At 52.3% G+C, this 17,918-nt stretch overlaps 1 long non-coding RNA gene across 1 annotated transcript; it reads left to right on the top strand.

The window, feature by feature from the left end:
* Nucleotides 1-7,468: 7,468 nt before the first annotated feature.
* Nucleotides 7,469-15,260, top strand: LOC133220249 (uncharacterized). Its single transcript, XR_009727673.1, has 3 exons — nucleotides 7,469-8,150; nucleotides 8,734-8,872; nucleotides 13,829-15,260. It is a non-coding gene; the product is annotated as an uncharacterized LOC133220249 (long non-coding RNA).
* The last annotated feature ends 2,658 nt before the right edge of the window (nucleotides 15,261-17,918 follow it).

The raw sequence follows: 17,918 nt of genomic DNA, 5'->3' as shown, positions 1-17,918 counted from the left end.
GCTCTCCCGGATGGTGACGGCGCTGCACATTAGCATGTGTTTTCTGGAGAGCTGAACCATCATAAAGCTGGCCTTGAAAGCTATTCCGAGTATTTACAGCCTCTATGAGGCCCCCCGGGAGAGAAGGATCTTACACTGCAGCAGACAGTGCTTGGGAGGGCCGTGAGAAACGCTCCATTTAGGAGCAGACTTGCCTCCATCTAGCTGGGTTCTGTAAGCACTCGCTCCCACCGCTGGCTCCTTCCCACTGGATCTCCCTTGCCCTGGCTGTGGCTTGCAGCAGAAGTGACTCCGGTGGCGCAGGCAGAGGATTAAGGGCTTGGGCAGGGAAAGGGCTGTGGCAGGTGGGAAGCTTTGGGAATGGAAGCGCATCTCCCTGCAAATACGAACGAGAGGGTGAGACGTCAGGGAGACAAAGCAGCTGCATTGTCTGTCAGCACTGTGCCGCTTGCAGTTTTCCAGGAGGCACTGGTGGGTTTCTGAGTCTACCCGAACATGTGTGTCATGTCCTATTACCCCATCCTCAGGATCCCGTAACCATGTCAACCAGAAGGGAAGGCAAGGAAAGCAAGCAAAAAGAAAGGGAAGACTCAGCCTGAAACCCACTATCTTTTGGATTATGTGAAGCACAGGAGTACCTGATCCAGCTCTCTAAATTACAGGGTGTTACAGCTTTCTGTTTATAGTGGGATGTCACAAGTTGTAACGATCTGCTATATCATTATGGGAGCAGATGCCAGGCTTAGATCTCTACGTGTTGATAGAAAGCTTCTCTCTTGCTGTAGCGCTGTGGAGGGGTTCGGAGCTCCCTGGCAAGTTGGGAGGGCAGGGATTGTGTTTGCCTGGGAGCACGTGCAAGTGCAAACACAGCTGGGGATGAATACGGTGACACACGGGCAGGGGTTGCCGGGGATACCCACCCCATGCAGGAGTGATGTTGAATTACAGCTGCATTGCCATTGTCCTTGCTTGGTTGTTATGTTTCTATTAAGAACTTCAGCACAGAGCAGAAACCACCCATTCCGGTCACAGTGCCTGTAAGTACATGAGGATGGCAAGCAGGGAGGCTCTGATCAGACAGCTTGCACCAAATACAACAGTCAGAAAATCCCTACTGAGTAGATAACATTGACCTGGTAACAAGAGCCATGGAGATGAACAGCCTCGAGCCTGGCCTCGGCTTTGCTGCTGCCTCACCCCAAACTCTGGAATCTCCAGGCAGTGATTTGAGTGGGACAGCCTGGGATGAGCAGCGGTCCCATCCCTCTGCTACTCCATAGGTGTCCCCTGGACAACCCCTTCTGCTTGCTCAGGTGAGCAGAGGAGGATCTGCCCATTGCTCAGAGGGGCTCATGGTGTTATTCCTGGTGCGGATGCTGCACCCAGCACCTCACATCTCCAGGGCAAGTGAGGGTGGAGGCTCCTGACAACAGCAGCATCGTTCCCTGCATGAAATAACCCGAGAGGAGCAGCAAGCAGAGAGCCTCTTTGCAGGCGTTTGCCAAAAAAATGTGTGCCTGAATAGCAAGAGAAATAAGAGAATTGCTGGAGCTGGTCTGCGGGGCACAGCAGTGGGAGCAGCATGTTTTATTCAGCGAGGAGCAGCTGCAGTACCTGGAGCAGAAATTCAGCTTGTTGAGGACTAATCTGGGCAGATCACTGAAGCTTTGGAGAGTCTAAACAGCCAGAGAGCAGATCTCTTCTTTGTTGCAAGATGCTTCTGCAGAGGGGGTCAGCCTCCTGCCTTCCCCCTGCATGGTGGGACTCCAGTGCCAAGACCGTCCAGAGAACGAACCCCAAACTTTGCTCTTGCCAAGCTGCTTGTCAGTCCTCATCCGCAGCCCCTCTCCCACATCCCCATCAGCTCCTTGGCTGCTGCTTCATGTCCTGGGTGAGCATCCCGGGTGTGTTTGAGCCTGCAGCCTGCCCCTGCTGCTTGAGGTCAGACAGGCGAGGTCGTGACAGGTTTTTATTCTCCTTTCTTCTGTGTGCCAGGGTTGGAAGATGAAGTTAGTCAAATCCCTCCTGCTCAGGGCAAAGAGCAGTGCTTGCAAAGGCAAAAGCCTGGCCACTGCAGTTCCTCACGTGCCTGGAACACGAGGCGCTGGGGCAGGAGGGAGGCAGGAGAGCATCCCTAGTGCCAAAGCTGCTGCATCACTTCATCCAGTGGTTATTCAGGGTCTGTGGTGCCTTTTGCTTGGCCAAGTCGAAGGGCTCTGTTCTGAGCCATATCCTCAGTATTCCACATCAATGACACAACCAAACCTGGATTTCTCTTCACACATTTGACTCTACTTCCTCTGGTTTTAGGCTAACTTTATGTTGATCAGCCCCCAGCATTCCCAATCCACACATCCCAGCGCAGCTCATGGTGGATCCTGACCATGGCCAGACCTCCGGGATCACATTAGGGCCATTGTGTGAAGCCCCCTCATCCCTGGCAGGATGCCCTGTCAGGCAGAGGGGGCCTGGCCAGTGCTCTTGGGAAATGGCTCCAGCCTGGGGAATGATTTAGGGGAGACAATTTAGAAGTCAGGATGATTAATGTGTGCGACTTCTCCGGCATGCCGGAGGGGATAAATCAAGGTGGAATGGGGAAGCAGGGCATAAATCCAGAGGGTGTCTGCATGGGGCTGGCATGGAGGAAGGCAAGGCTCAGCCTGGGCGGCCCCTGGTGCATTGACACCACTGGCTGAGGCTGCTGCTGGTGAGGATGAGGAGGGTTCCATGTGTGCACCCAGGGCACACAGCATTGCTCAGTCGGATCCTCTCCCATGGCATCCCGACGTGGGCACATGAGGTTACATTATCTGGAAGGGAAGGATCCAGGAGCTGTCCTGGAGCCCCTTGCAGAAACCCAGGAATAATTTGTGAAGATGAAGGAAGGGAAAGGTCTGTGTGTCTGCAGGAGGAGAGAAGCGGGGGGGAAAGGGAGATTTTATTACAGAAATTTGCCAGAGAGACTCTTTAATAATGTAATTCATCTTTCTGTCAAACACGTCACATTAGTGCAGTGAAAAGGAACTTTGAGAAGATGAATTAAGACTTAAATACATTAAAATGACTTAAGAAATATTTAAATGCAATACAATTTATTTTCTGTGTAGGCTTGTTTCATGCCCAAGTGTCTCTGCCACTTCAGAGGCCAGTCCAAAGCCTGTGAAGTAGGCGTGCAGCTCTGCATAAGCAATGCCACTTCCAATAGCAAGGAGACTTGAATCGGTGCCCAGGTACAGGATGGGGGCTGACTGTGCCGCAGGAGCCAGACCCCTTCCTCCCCACATCCGCCTCTGCTCTGGCTCTGGAGGAGCAATGTGAGAGGGGAGAGGGAAGGAAGGAAGAGCAGAGCCTGGAGCTGCTTGTTCTGCAATGGTGCTTGGTGGAGGCTTTCTGCTGGTGGGCACTGGGGCAGAGCTCTCTCTGCTCCCCCTGTTTGTCTGCCTCATGGCCAGGGCTTCGGGTGACTCTGAGTTTGTTTCTGCTCCTCAACCCAAGGTGCTTCATGAGAGAGAAGCCACAGGAAGACACTTGGAGTCATTCAGCTGCTAGGAAATAAGCAGTGGGAGGGATGCTGGAGCAGAGAGCGTGGTGAATGCGGCTGCAAGAATTGAACTTTCCCTGCCACAGAGCGCGCTCTGAAAGCGTTCCATTATCTCCCTGCGCCCATAGAAATGGCTGGAATTGCTTCCCAAAGTCTTTAAAGGAGCTCTGTATAAAAGGCACGCGGCTGCTCTGTGGCAGAGGAAATTAAAACCCTCAACAGCAGCTTGTCTGTGTGCATTGGGAGTGAAGGGTTCATCTGGAAGCATCCTGCTTTCCATCGGCTCTCCCTGCATGGGGCAAAAGTGGCATAGCTTTGCTCGGGAGGAAGGGTGTAGAGGGCACCCACCCTCAGTGAAGGAAGACAACACAAGGCAGAAGCTCCCTGTTGTACCAGTGTGGAAGAGCACGGGATTGCTCGGGGATGGAGAGCACTGGCAGGAACACGTGTCCTGACCCGGCACGTTGTCAGGTGCAGGCTCAGCATCCCCCTGAGGTCACCAAGTTAAACGGAGCTGGATTTAAACAGGAGCTGCCTAATTTGTGATCAATAGCAACATTTGTAAGCGTGCATAGGAGGCAGAGGGCTAATCAGCTAATGGCTGCCGAGGTCGAAGGGTTCCCCCTGCAGCAACAAGCTGGCTCTGTGAGCGGGCACGGCTTCATCTCCCTCTGAAGCAGGACACACCGCTCTGCAAGGGTGAGGTGACAGCCTGGGCCACTCACCAGGTCTGTGCAATTACACTGAGCATGTGGCATCCATGACTTGAAGCCACCGTGGCCTGGAAGGGGATGGCTCCAACGGAGCCATTTGGGCTGCCTGGTGGAGGAATGTTCTCCCTGTGCTTGGACTCCATTCCCAGGATAGTGTTTTCCCGCTGGCCTCCCCATCCCTGATGCTCAGCTGATCGGAGGGCGGGGAGGTTTCATTGCTGCAGAAGCACACAGCAGTGTGTTTGGTCTGCGTGACCTTCCCCTGTCAGTAACGATCCTTCCTGAGAGTCCTCTCCCTGCAAACATTCCCCACCATCGGCTTAAATGGGGCAAGAAGCTATTGCTCTACAAATAACATCGTTGGAGCAAATTGGTTTGCTAAGATCATAATTCTCTAGCTATGAAACTGCAGGTGCAGTAGCTCCAGCTTTGTTTCCTTGCCTGTTACTGGGCACTCTCATCATTATACTGTGTAGAAATCCCTCGGAGTTATTCCAGCATGTAATACATGTCAAAATGCAGCGAGACCCCATTGCCATGCTGCATATGTATTTATGGAGCACCATCCCCGGGCACAGGAGAGCCGGTGCAGGGTGAGGGCATGCAAACAGGACCCCTCTGCACCGTCAGCCTTCCCTGCTTTCCCACCTCCATCTCATCCTCAGACATGAGCTCCTGCTGAACCACAAACTGATGAGCTCCCCGATGTGACAAATAACTGCTGTATAATTGGTGTAAGTTGTCAGAGCGTTCCGGCGCGCTCCCGGTTGGATGTGCTGCAGTCATCCTGCAGTTTAGACTCCCCTGATCTCGAGTCCTGTCTCTGCAGGATTTACAAGCAGGATCTGAGCACATGTACATGCACAAACATGCTCGGGAACAGAGCGAGAGCTTGCGCTTGTCTTTCCCATCCTAATCAGGAGGCGTTATCCTTCCCCAGCCTGATCTGTGTGGAACTGGGGCCACCGTGACATAGCCTAGCAGGGTGATGGCACTGGAAGGCTGGCTTTGGGTCTGCTTCCTGGAATGTGATCTGATGTTAAGGGGAAAACCAGCAGGTTAGAGACTGTTGAAAGCAAAGGATGTCAGGGATCAGGAATGGTGCTTCCCAAGGGCTCTCAGGGCTGGAGGGACCCCGGCCTCCTCGCTCCATGCCTCTTTCTAGTCCAAGCCTCTCTCTGTCTCTTGCTCTGCAGAATCCCATTACTGCCTGTGATATATTTCTGGTCAACCTCAGATAAGTTTTCCCCCTTGCCTTTATTTTATGTCCTCTGCAGGGTTTCAGGAGCTTTAGAATCTTTTGCTTCCCTTTCCTAGGACGCGTTTTACGAGGTTTTAATTACTCTTGTTTATTGTTATCGTGCTTTAACTGCCTGCTGGGTCCCTCCGAGCCCGAGAGGGAGCAATTTATAACTAATACTAGTTTTATTATTACGATTATTCCCCAGCTTCCCTGGGTTCTCCGCGCCTCCCCTCTGCCCCTTCCCTCTTTTACAGGCCTCTCTGTTAAGTTCCTTCCTCTCATAAGTCAGACCTGCCAAACCCTCTTGGCTTTGTTTCCACTTGACTTTAAACGCTCTTTCTTCCTGCTTCTAGTGAGAAGTGTAACGGTGCTGGAGGAGTTACTACTGCGTGTAGCCCTGCAGCGACACAGCAACCAGCCTCAGGCACCACCTTGGACCGTGACCACGCTAACCCCAAGGAGCTGGGATGGATCACGGTGCATCAGCGCGCTGCCGCAGCAGTGACTGGCTGTGAGCAGGGTGAGAGCTGCAGAGCGCTGCAGGCTCCTGGCCTTGCCTTGCTTTGTGTGTGGGTGATGGTGATGTGGGCATTGCCTGGTGTGCGGGGCAGGTGGAGGTATGTGAGTGAAGGTGCTGCTGCACCGGGAGCCACAGTGGTGGTGCCTGGGTGGCTGGTTCATCTCTCCTGTGTGCTCGCTCTCTATGGCTATCTCTGCTAATGAGCCTGCTGGCAGGAGCAACTGCATGGACAGCACTTTTGCAGGCACTGCCTGATAGAAATGAAGTTTTAGCTCATAAAGGCAAGAGCTGTTGACCAAACCTGGCGCTAGATGCACCAGCCATGGGATGTACACCCGGGACTGATGTCCCTGTGGGGGCTTGGCCATGCAGTGACTGGGATGTGTGCAGCAGAAAACATGAACTTTTATTCCCTGACAACCAGAGGAGGGAAATGGAGGCAAAACGTGTGCTGCTGTTGTTTGTTAGGTACCACGTGTCGGGCTCTGCTGCTGTTCCTATATTGGAGCACCCACCTGCGACTGGCACCGCATTCCCAGGAGCATCTTCACTCCCCCCCAAGCCCAGGTCTCGCCGCTGGCAGCTCTAATGAGGGGGAAGCAAATCCAGGCTGGCAAACAAGTGTGTGTTGCACCTCTCACTGCAAAGAGATTGTTAGAGCCGGATTAAATGGGTTTAAGGAAAACGTCCTCAGGATTGGAGCTACAAATGGCTTTTTGATCAAAACAACAGCGTTCATTTTGAAACCCCAAACTGTTTCATTAAACATGTTCGGGCCTTGTTTGTTTGTGTCAGAAGCGAGAGGTTTGAAAATGGAAAACTCTTTGGTGTTGTTCTGTCTCGGACTTGCAATGAGGAAGCGAATGAGCTGCAAAGGTGATGGGCAAGAATAAGAACAATTAAAAATTTATTTCCTGGGGGGGAAAGGAGTGCTGAGAACCATTGGGAAGAAGTTCACAGGTCTGTTTTCAGACAAACTCCTCTTGGCTTAAAAGGTAGGAGCTGGCATCTGGTGTGAATGGAATCGCGCAGGGTCCTTTTGTGTCGTTTGAAGCTGGAGAGGGGAGCCCGCCCGGGATGCAGAAAGGCTTTACTGACACCTGACATTTGAGGCGATCTGCCCTTTTCCAAAGGCAAACACCTCAGAAGTGTTTTCATGAGTGGTGGCGATAATCAGGCTGCAATCCCAGCTCCCTGAAATCAATGGGATCCCTTGCAGCTGCCGTAATGGGGCCAGTGTCTGGTGCTGACTTCAGCCAGGGGCAAGTAATTCAGGAGGGGAGCAGCCCCTCTGCCCTGTGCCCAACACATGTGGGACACAGCCTCCTTTTAGCACCAGAGGGTTCTTTGGGGGGGATTCTGAGCACCACTGGTGAAAACGCAGCATCTTTCATGCAGGCAGGTAGTGACTGTGTTTCATGCAATGGGAATTGCCTTGCGGGGAGGGGAGGTCTGTGCCCTGCCATGACTGGGTAGAAACCTCTGCCTTCTACCATGTGAGTCCTCTGGTTGTCATCCCATTTCCACAGGAGGACAATCTGCAGAGCATAAGGTCGCTCTCAGCTCCAGTTCAAGCGAGAGGGATGAAGAGGAGATGTATGGCAGGTCTGTGCTGTGCGGTGATCCCAGCCCAGGCTGATGCCCGGGGCAGCTTGGCTGGCACCACTCATGCAACGATCACCGCTGCCAGTGCACCCCCAAGCCCAGCACTGGGGGGACTGGATGCACAGTCAGCCGGATCCTGCTAAAGGTGGAGACCCGTGTAAAGCGAGGCAAAACTGAGCTTCCCTCTGCAAAGCGAAGCAGCTGGTTCAACTAATTAAATGTTAAAAATTCCAGCAAGACGAGCGTACCAGAAAACAAACAGGCTCGGCAGCCAGGACGGGAAGACTTGGAAAGGATCCGCGCGCTTCCCTGCCTCTCCCATATGTGTCTGTGTAGACGCTGGCACCTGTGCAGCCATGTGTTCACACGCCGTGTTTACGGGCTCCAGCGAGCGCGTTTCCATATGGATCTGTGCGGGTCAGAGCTGCGGGGCTCTGCACCCCCATGCCACTCGTGCCTGTGGTCCCCTGCGTGTCTGGCATAGAGCTCTGTGTGTCCCTGCCGGGAGGCAGCTCCATCACTCCTTAGGTAAAGGCCTGGGGGAGGAGGGTAAATATTTGTTAGCAGTGGTTTTGCAAATTGCCACTTTGCGGGGAGGAAATAAGAGCCATCCATTTGTGCTGGCGCTATTAAAGATTTTCTATAAAGTGCCTACATTTCCAGTGCAGCTGAATGGATTTCACTGCAGCAAACTGCGAGGATAGAGAGGCACAGCGGAGGGAAATATCATATACAATGATTCACAAACACATAAAAATACCCTGCCCAGCTTGTCTCTTCTCCCACCGCACAACAAACACCTTGTGACTCATTCTTCAATGTATGGACGTGTTTGAAAATGGAAGTTAGATTCAAACATTATTCATTAAGACCTGGGATTAGTTCACTCCTCCAGTTAGCTCCTAAAAGCCAGCATGCCAAGTCAGGGTAAAACACATTTGAAGGCTGTCTTGGTCACGAGGCAGGTCTAACAGCCACGGTCCTTTTCTACATCAATGTTTCCTCATTCAGGTTAAAAAAAGGCGGAAAAGCTTAATTCCCTGCTCCTTGAATTGAATTAATCAGATAACTGAAGGTAGGTGGAAGGTAAAAGCAACGTTTTTCTTGGCAGGTACATCTAACTGGAAGGGCCGGAGCTCGCTCTGCAAGCAACAAGCTCACAATGTGTAGGAGATAAAGAGAGGGGATGGAGGGCATCGGAGGAGTGACAGCGCTCGAACGCCTTGCCACTGGCAGTGGCAAGCATCCAGGTATGAGTACGGAGCCAGGAGGTGATTTACGGTCACACACTGATGCAGTTCTGCTCACAAACACACCAACTCCCACCAGGAAGAAGCGCTAATGAACGTTCCAGCAGCTCCTCTGCTGCCTGTCGCATGTGAAGATGCCGCTGAGCACCACTGGATGCTGCAGTCGGAGCATAGGCTGGGACCAGCAACCTGTGATGGTGAGAGCTGTTTCCCCAACCCAGGGAGCCCTGTGTTTGACAGCAAACATGTAAGCTCCTTCTCACAGGAGCACAGGTGCACTGGAGAGGAGCAGGGCATGGGGCACGGCTCAAAGGACACACATCACGCACCAAAACCAGCTCAAAGCAGACGTGGGGCAGCTCACAGCCTCAACATCTGAATTCCAGGCAAGCTTGGAGCTGGCACTGCGGTTATGTGTGAGGCTGCTGCAGCCTCTCCTGCCTCTGCCAGCGGGGAGAAGCAGCACAGCTGTGCTTACTGCTGCTCGGAGGTATATTTAGTCTCGTTTAATGACAGCACGGGGCAGTTTGATACAAACATATGGACGATGCGATGCGTTTGGGCAGTCGTTCAGATAGGCGGTTGTCGCACCTACCTTTCAAATGCCCAATTCAGGCACGGCTGTCCTAGGAGCGCAGCTGAGGTTTCTATTAGCAATGCTCTGCCCGTAGGAGATGCCCTCAAAGGTTAGGTTTCTCCAGGCTATCAGCAGAAGCAATACCATGCGAGTGAGCCCCTAACAGGAGGCAGGAAGGAGCCAGCATTGCGATGCTCAGGGTGTCGGGCGCTCGCTGCCAGCCGGCTGAATGAGCTCCAGGCCACGGCAGCAGCTCCCCTGCATAATTTCACAGGACCAATACCTTTGTGAGCAGCACAAGCTGCTCGTGGGCAAAGAATCAAAATTCATAGAATAAATTACACGCACTAAATTATTTGCCCAGCTTTGTTGATTATCTGCAGTTAAAAAGTTGGAGGGAGCTGAGCTCCTCCATGCATAAACACCAGGCAGATACCTGTCATTAGGAGGTGCCAGGGTCTGGAGAGAGGAGAGAAGAAATTCCAGCCCCTGCTCTCTGCAAGCAGCCCCGAGGTCAGGATGGGCACAGCCCCATCATCAGGCCAATGTAGTAAAGGCACGGCAGGGATTACTCGGGTGTTACTTGCCCTGCTGCAGTTTGATGGTGATGCTCCTAGGCGTGAGAGGGATTTACTGTTTGCTAACGGAATGGAACAAGGTTTATGATGTTATCTGTATGTTATAGAGCATTTAATGGCATAAATACAGTTCGGTGTGAGCATCGGAGCAAGCACGTGGGTTGCTGTGAGCTGCCTTTCCAGCTCTAATCCCTAGGAATAGCTCCAGTCCTGCAGCGGAGCATGCAGGAAAGCTGTGGGAGTGAGGCAGGGATTTTGGAGATGCTGGACTTGGATTTATTTGTTTCCAATTCAGCTGCAAGAGCACGGATGCTCAGGTAAAGATTGGGGGAAGCAGTGGTTTGTAGGTAGAATCTGCTGACATGTAAATGCTGTGAGGATGATGCTGAATATCCAGGAAATTCTCTAAGCTCCATGGAAGACACCTGAGGTGGTTTTGGTCCCATCAGGAGCATGCAGACAGAGCTTTGGTGGCCCCCTGCATGCCCATGGAGGGTCCTGCTTCTGCTCCTCGTGCTCCTGGCCGCATGCTGACGCTCTCCACCAAGGGAAGGAAGCATGGGGTGGGTCAGTGCATTGAAGGTCTCTGATTGAACCCAGTGATGAATTGCAACTTGATGACTTCCTCTACATCAATGGAGCTGAACTGGCTTGGGGAAACTGTTTGATTTAAGAAGAATAGGCCTAATTTTGGAAGTGCTTCACACCCATCAATCTAAGTGAAATTCATTTATCTGAGGCACAGCTGATATGTCTCCCATTTACATAGCACTAAGTGCTTCACAATCCTTGATAGATTCAAGCTCACAGCAGGGGAAAGGGGCAGCACTGCTAGCCCCTTTGCACAGGCAGATGTGCGGTGTAATGGGAGTCAATCCATCACTCTGCCCCACACCCAGGAATGGCATCCACCTTCCAGGAATGCTGCGGCTCTGAGCGAGAGCAAAGTGGCTGTATGTGCATTCTGGTGTGATGTACACAGGGGAATGGACAGGAGGAGCCTTCAGAGCATTTTCTATCTCCCATCTAACAGGGTTTTATGAAGTGTTTGCAATAGTGTCTCCAAGGCAGGGTTGAAGGCAGAGTGGGAATCACAGTGCAATCTGATGGAAGAGATATTTAGAGGGAAGAGACATATGGCATCTTAAATAAAAGAACCTACTCAGTGGTTAATCTCCACTTGAAAAACATCCAGGACAGGCTCGTCCATCTACCGTTGTACACCCTGCCATGCAGCCTGCTGTCCAAAGACACAGACACTGCACTTAGTGCCATGTCTCTTCCCTGCCGCTGCCCACAGCCCCTTCCGAACTGCACACCGGATCGAGACCTCCCCTAAAAGCCAGGAAGGAAATTCCCAGGAGCCCATGGCCCGAAGGGCTTGGGGGAATTGCAGCTCATTCCCCAGCTCTCAGTGGGTCCTGCCAATCCAAGCCAGCAGATCAAGGCAGGGAGGATGGAGACCATCAGCATCAACAGCATCCTTTATGGACTTTTATGGTCCTCAGTGGCCTGAAAGAAAAAGGAAGCAGGAAAAAAAAGTGGCTCCTTCCCGCAACTCTCCATGGGCACTTAGGACAATGATGAAATGCTCGGGCAATCACACAGTGTTTATTTAATGCCAGCACTATCCAAGCCTCTTTATAAACAAGCATGAGTAATGGGAAAGCGAGGGGGGGGGCAAAAGTTGCTCCCTCTTCCTCTCAGATCTTCTGAGTGAGCACTTTTGCCGTGATTTATCCTTCTTGCAACCTTATTGACTCACTGGGGATGTAAATCAAGCAACCCAACATTTTACCCGGAATTCCAGTTATTTATATAGAGATTGAAAGGGTATAATTACAGCTGCTAAATACGGCCTGGCAGAAAGGAGAGATACAGGTGTCTGTCTTCTTGGAGGTTAAGGATGGAAAAGTCCATGCTTGGCTCCCTGCCCATCCCTGGGGATCAGAGGCTCCGAGCGTTTCACTGCTCTGCTGGCATGGAGGATGGGCTGACATGTGGTTGGAGTTTGGCAATCAGTGCATGGATCTGCTGGAAAGGACCTGGCACTGGTGCTCTCCCTATTTTCCATCTCATATGTCCACCGTGTTCTGGGAAGAGATCCAGGGAGGACAATTTGGTGAGTGCTACCTATGATTCCCTTCATGTCTCCTCCAGGAGCTGGTGTTTCTCAGAAGGGGATGCTGTGCCATGCACTTGCTGCTGTAAAACAAGTGGATCTTTCCCCTCGTGGTCTGCTTCAACCCCGCTTCATCTTTCTTGTCCCATATGGAAGCTCCCATGGCCAGGACTGGTGGTGGGCAGGCAGCAGGAGCTGGCAGGCAGGTGGCCCACACTGCTCCCGTCCGTGTGCCGGGGGGCCAGCACATTAAAGCGAAGCTGTTCCATGCTCGAAGGGATTTCTGCTGTGGCTGGGATGGTGGGAAGGAGATTAACAGTGCTGCTTCCCCCTGGCACCGGCTTGACTGGCAGCTTGGGTAAAGAAGAGCCCACTCTAAGCGCTCCCAGGGGTCCAGGGAGGAGCTCATTATGTCTAGACTGGCAGTAGCCGGCAGTTCTGCTTTGTGGGCTGTGAAACTAATGTTTATCCACCACTCAGTTAGAGTCAGAGCTATTTAAGGAGCCCGGGGTATTAAGCAGGAGGAAGTGCATTACCCGGCGTGCTGCCGAGGCAGAGCTGGGTGAGGAGGATGGGAGCAGGACCCTGTCCTGAGCTGCGGAGTGATGGAGGGGTCTGCAGGGTGTCCCATCCCACCAGTGCTGCAGCAGGGCTTATTCTCTGCTTGCACACCGTCAGCTCCAGGCAGCGCTGTCTGTCTCATTTGTAAGTTGCCATGAACTTTAACAGCATCTCCCTGATCCCTTGGAATCCCAGTTTTTCCCACTGCTCCCGGTCATCCCTTCCTCCCTTTCCCTCCCTTTCCCTCCCTTCCTCCAGCAGCTGCAGAGCCGTCAGCAGCCCCTGTGCCTGTAGAGGCTGGAGGGTACCACGGCAGCACCCAGGGTACCTGAGCACCCCACGGCAGGGCCAGCACCAGGATGGAGCCCCATCCCTGTGTGAGGTCCCTGGTGCAGCCCTGGGGTCCCCACACGTTCCTCTAAGGCGCCCTTCAGAGGCCCAGCAGGAAAGGCATCTAAAATTCATAAATGTCAAGGAGGGAAGGAAGTGAGGACAACTAAATATAGACATCCAGCCACCTCCTTTAGGGCTCCGGGAGCAGCGTGACTGACACAGCCTAAAAGCCTCCTTGAGCTTGAGCCTGGCAAAGCGATTCAGGGCGGCCTGGCAACAGGGACCCCATTGTTTTGCATGGGCAGGCAGCTGCTGTGCACCCACAAACCCATCCTTGTCCACTCTCGTGTGTCCTGCTCCTTGTCCTGGGGGTCTCTTGCAAAGAGGACTTCAGAGCTAGACCCTGTTGTCTGTCAGCATTGCCATGAACGTTGCTAATGGGCTCTCTTGGCAGAGTGGGGCTGTCAGTGGGTCTCAGGTGTTGCATCAACCCTGGGAAGATGGAAGTGAAAACCTCCCTGATATTCCAGAACTGAAATGTCTCTGTTCCATAGGAAACGTTACTGTTTACTTCTGCTTCACTTAAGGGGAACAAAACTTGGGCCTGAAACACCGGGGCTCCCTATGGAAAGGAGATGCTGGGTACTGGCATAGCAGAAATAGCCGAGACCCAAAAAGCAGCCTGGGGTTGTCAGTCTTCAGTATCTGCTTTAATTATTACTCTGGTGGGACTTCCTCAGAGATTGTATTTCCACAGTGATAACTGTTATCACTTTATTTTATAGCCTCAGCTATTTGCAAGCCAGGAATAAGCCTGCTCAGTGTCACAAGGGGTTTCCAGGACACGTTCAAGACCAGGAAGCACCAACTGACACCGGTTTACAAGGAGCACGATGCTGTCCCCATGCCTGCATCCCATCCAGGATCCCTGTGACCTGTGCCCTGTGAAGGACAAACACCAAGGACGAGGCGTTTGAGGGGCTTCGTGCTTGGCTGCGGGGCCAGGGCAGCATCCGGGAGCTGCAGGGCTCCCCTCCTTTGCTGTCAGGATGCGGCCCCGGTTAGTTATGCGCCGATCGAGTGAGGAAATGGGATGCTGGGGCCGGCTCCCTGCAAGGCTCAGCCCGTGTCTCCCCGGCCCCATAATTTTTGTTGGGAAGTTTTATCTTTTTAATTTGTTACATATCACACATCCTCTGATTAATTATTGCTTCTCTGCAGGGAGGACTAGAGTTTATAGAGCAATATAGCATTAGTGTTAGCTTTATACACCCTCAAAGCCCAGAGGAAGCTCGGCAGAGTACTTATGCGATGTTCTGTCGATAATAATGACTCAGCATTTGGCCGGCTCGGGGTGTATCAGAAGTGCTTTATTAAAAAGTACACAGTATATGCATCGGACATAAATACAGGCAGGAGAGGCGAGCGTGATGTGCTGCATACATAGCAGTCAGTGCCTGTGCTGGGGCCTGCCTCTGCCTGCTCCATGGATCCCTGGCAGTGCAGGAGTTTAATTGCCACGGTGGCCTGGGATGCATTGAGCTGCTTGGCATGTCCTTCAGCCCTGCGAATGCAGAAACAGCCACAATCCAATTCCCTTTACAACCGCATGTCTCCGCCGGCTGAGCGGGAGCCCTCTCCCTGAAGGAGCCTTCCCATCCAGCGAACGCTCTTAAGGAGGCTGTACAAGTGATGGGGAAGGCATTGCGGCAGGATAACGGCGAGGAAATGCAGTTGAACATTTCCAGCACTGAGTAAACCATATGTCTTCATAATTTGATTGTGCCCCGGTCCCGCAGGTACCTCCCAGCTCTATTGAACACCGATGGAGTTATTTAGAATCATAAATAATATTATCAAAGAGGGTCTGCTGGGTAAACAGAGCCAGTGTATGAATTGTCGGCGCGAGATATTGATTGTTGGGAGCTGGCTAATGAATTATTCTGTTTGAGGGCCGTGGAAATGATGCTCGGTGTTTGCAAGGCAAAGCCCCTGCAAGAACTCCCCACTGCCCTGTGGGGCTTTGTTGTCCGGGCTGCAGCAGGCAGCAAGCACGGGTCCTGGACCCCAGGCCCCTTGGTGGCGAGCAGGCGGGGGGGTCATCTCCTCCTCCTCCTTTCTCACCTTCCCTCTTCCTTCCATCGATCTGTATGCATTGAGGGGACCCACTGCGGGATTTGGGTGCACCAGACCCCATGCCAGGTCCCCAAGGCTTCCCATTGCTCCCAGTGCCAGCACCTTTCCCTGCCTGCAGGGAACCTGTCTCCCACCTCCTGATACTTGTTGGCTTTTGGGCTTTGCCTATGTTTAAATAGGGTTTTTCCCCCCCGAGGTGTATCAGCAGCCTCAAGCCCTGCCCCACAAAGAGGAGAAATGAGCCGTCTTTTTGAGCAGAATTGGCTTTTTTTTCCCCTCACCTGCATAATGTGTTCTGTTAAATTTATAGTTTTTCTGTCCCTTTGATGTAAGGGACTGAAAACTCTTCCCCACTAATCTCATGCAGCAGCGCCTGAAACGCTGAAGGCGCTGGCTGGGGATATGGCAGGGAACCAGACAACAATTATTGGCGTTCTGGGGGCTGGGGCAGCATTGAAAGACAGCTAATTTTAAAATAAATTATGCTATTAAACCCGCTTTTGTTCTTTCTCCTGCTTCCTGGGCTCCAGGCTCAGCGGGGAAGAGGCAGAGCTGCAGCATCCCAGCTCCCAGAGGAGCGCACCGGCTGCTTGCAGGCAGGAGGAAGTGGAGGGTGGCTTTGGGAACAAGACTCTGCCCCACCAGACCCAATACTGGTACAGGCATTGACCCATTCAAGCCGGTCCCTCACAAATACAGTGGGATCAATTTTCCTGGTCCATTAAGCGTTCCTGAAATCACGATTTCTCACCTGTATGACAGCATCTCTGACTTTGCTCACTTTCCCTTTCTTCCTAAAGCTCAGCAAGACACTGACAACTGAGGGTTTCACACCCAAGAAACCCAAGGGAAAACTTCAGCGTTGCCACATCTTCACTTCCAGGCAGGAATAGCCAGAACCCCGGCTCAGCATCTTCCAGAGGTCAAGTGGGCTTGTGCTCTGGCTGCCATTTACTGGTTAACAAAAATCTTAGGGATGTGATTCTCTCCCACAAGCAGCTCCGGAGCAGGATGGAGTGGAATGCCTGGGAGCACACTGGTTGAGTGTGCACTTTTGCCCTGGTGTGCAGGGTCAGGAAGGAGTTAAACCAAGGCACCCCAGGACCTTAGCGTCCAGTGTGATCCAGGCCATTTAATTAGTGCCCCAGCTTGGCAGGGATGCTCTCCAGTGTTCTCCCCTGGGGAGAAGCACACCGGCTCCCTTATATTGCCTGTTATCTTTCAAGTAGTCAGAGCAGAATGCTTTTCCAGTAACCTCATCAAAGGATAAGCCAGGATTCAGATAAGCTTTTCAAGGGGGAAGTCAGGGTTATAATTTTCAGAGACTTCTGAATGTCACCTCCAATTTTCAGCTCTGCCGTCGGAGCGGCCGCTTTTGGACGGCGCCCAGCCTCAGATATTGAAATGGTGACCCCTGGACTCGGGCCACCTCAGTTCCTGGTCAGCATCAGCCTGGCAGATCCCCTGGTTGAAAGTGCCTGAGATTTCTGACTTTGTAATAATGCCGTTTCTCAGAAGTGCAAATTACAGAGGAATTGGTGCTAAACTCCCCATTAACAATAGAGCCCAAGAAATCCTCAGTGTCCCAAATTACCTGTCACTTTCCCTGTAACACGGCATAATTCTGTCGCTTAAGAGAGAGAAAAAAAGGGGCTGTAATTTGAAATTTCAGTGAAATTCCTAATTGAGCACACAGCTCACTTCCATGTGCCATTCCCCCCCTCAGCACAGGGCGCCTCCTCCCATGGGCACTGGGATGGTCCCCCACGGTCCTGCTGGGACCCCAGTGGGGATGCTTCCCCCTTCTGTGCTCTCCTTCAGGTGCTGGGAACCCTCCTGCAGTGCTCAGCTTCCAGGGATGTGGGTGCTTTGGAGGATGCCCATGGGTATGGGTACCAACAGTGCCCAACAGCTACACACGCCATAGAGAGAAGGTGCAGGAAAACTCCAGCTAAGGCTGATTTCAGGGTTAACCCAGCTGCTGTGCCTATACTTGTGTCTCAGGGGAGAAATTAGCTTATTGAAAGGATTTGCATAGGGGAGGCAGGAGATGGAGGGCAGATAGAGCAGATGACATTGACAAGCATGGAAGGAATTAGGCTCTGACCTGGTTTTTGGAGGGGGACGTCTTGTTGTGAGTTAGAAATGGCTTTTGGCTGTGTTTCTGTCCTGTGGTCCTGTGCCTCTGTGTGATCATCCTCACCCTGCGGCGATGTGCTCATCCACAGCCGCAGTCATCTCTCCTCCTTTGCTTTCCTGATGCAATTCCCATAGCTTCAGAATGGCTGGTTTGGACTTATCCCAGCAGGGGAAGAAAATTGGGTCCCCAGAGTCCATTTGCAAGCATGCTCCGGCTCCTGTTTTTCTCCCTGTAAATGGCAGTGCTGTTGCACTGCTTTCTCTGTGAGATTCCGAGTCTGTGTAAGTGTATTAATCCAGTTCATCTGCAGTCAAAAACTTGTTCCTGGTGCAATTAGCAGCAGTGCTCCTAATTGCTTTCTTCAGCCTTAACTTGCCATCCATTTTCCATGCCTTTCTCTTGCTTCCCAAAGTGGTTTCCTTGCTAGGTCCCAGAGCACAGATGTGCTCCATTAGCCCCATCACCATGGCCCCAGCCCCAGCTGCTTTTGCTTTGTATAAATGCCTGAAGCAGGGCAGCAGACCTTCTTGGTTCTGCTGGACTCAGATCACTTTGGTGCTGCTGCTCCGGGGACAGTGATGGGAATGCATGTGGTGAGT

The sequence above is a fragment of the Neopsephotus bourkii genome, unplaced genomic scaffold (genome assembly GCF_033783945.1).
Source record: "Neopsephotus bourkii isolate Nb327-2 ecotype Australia unplaced genomic scaffold, CSIRO-AGI_Nbou_v1 NB_1433, whole genome shotgun sequence".
NCBI classification, from domain to species: Eukaryota; Metazoa; Chordata; class Aves; order Psittaciformes; family Psittacidae; genus Neopsephotus; species Neopsephotus bourkii.
This window is presented reverse-complemented; position numbering and strand designations above follow the sequence as displayed.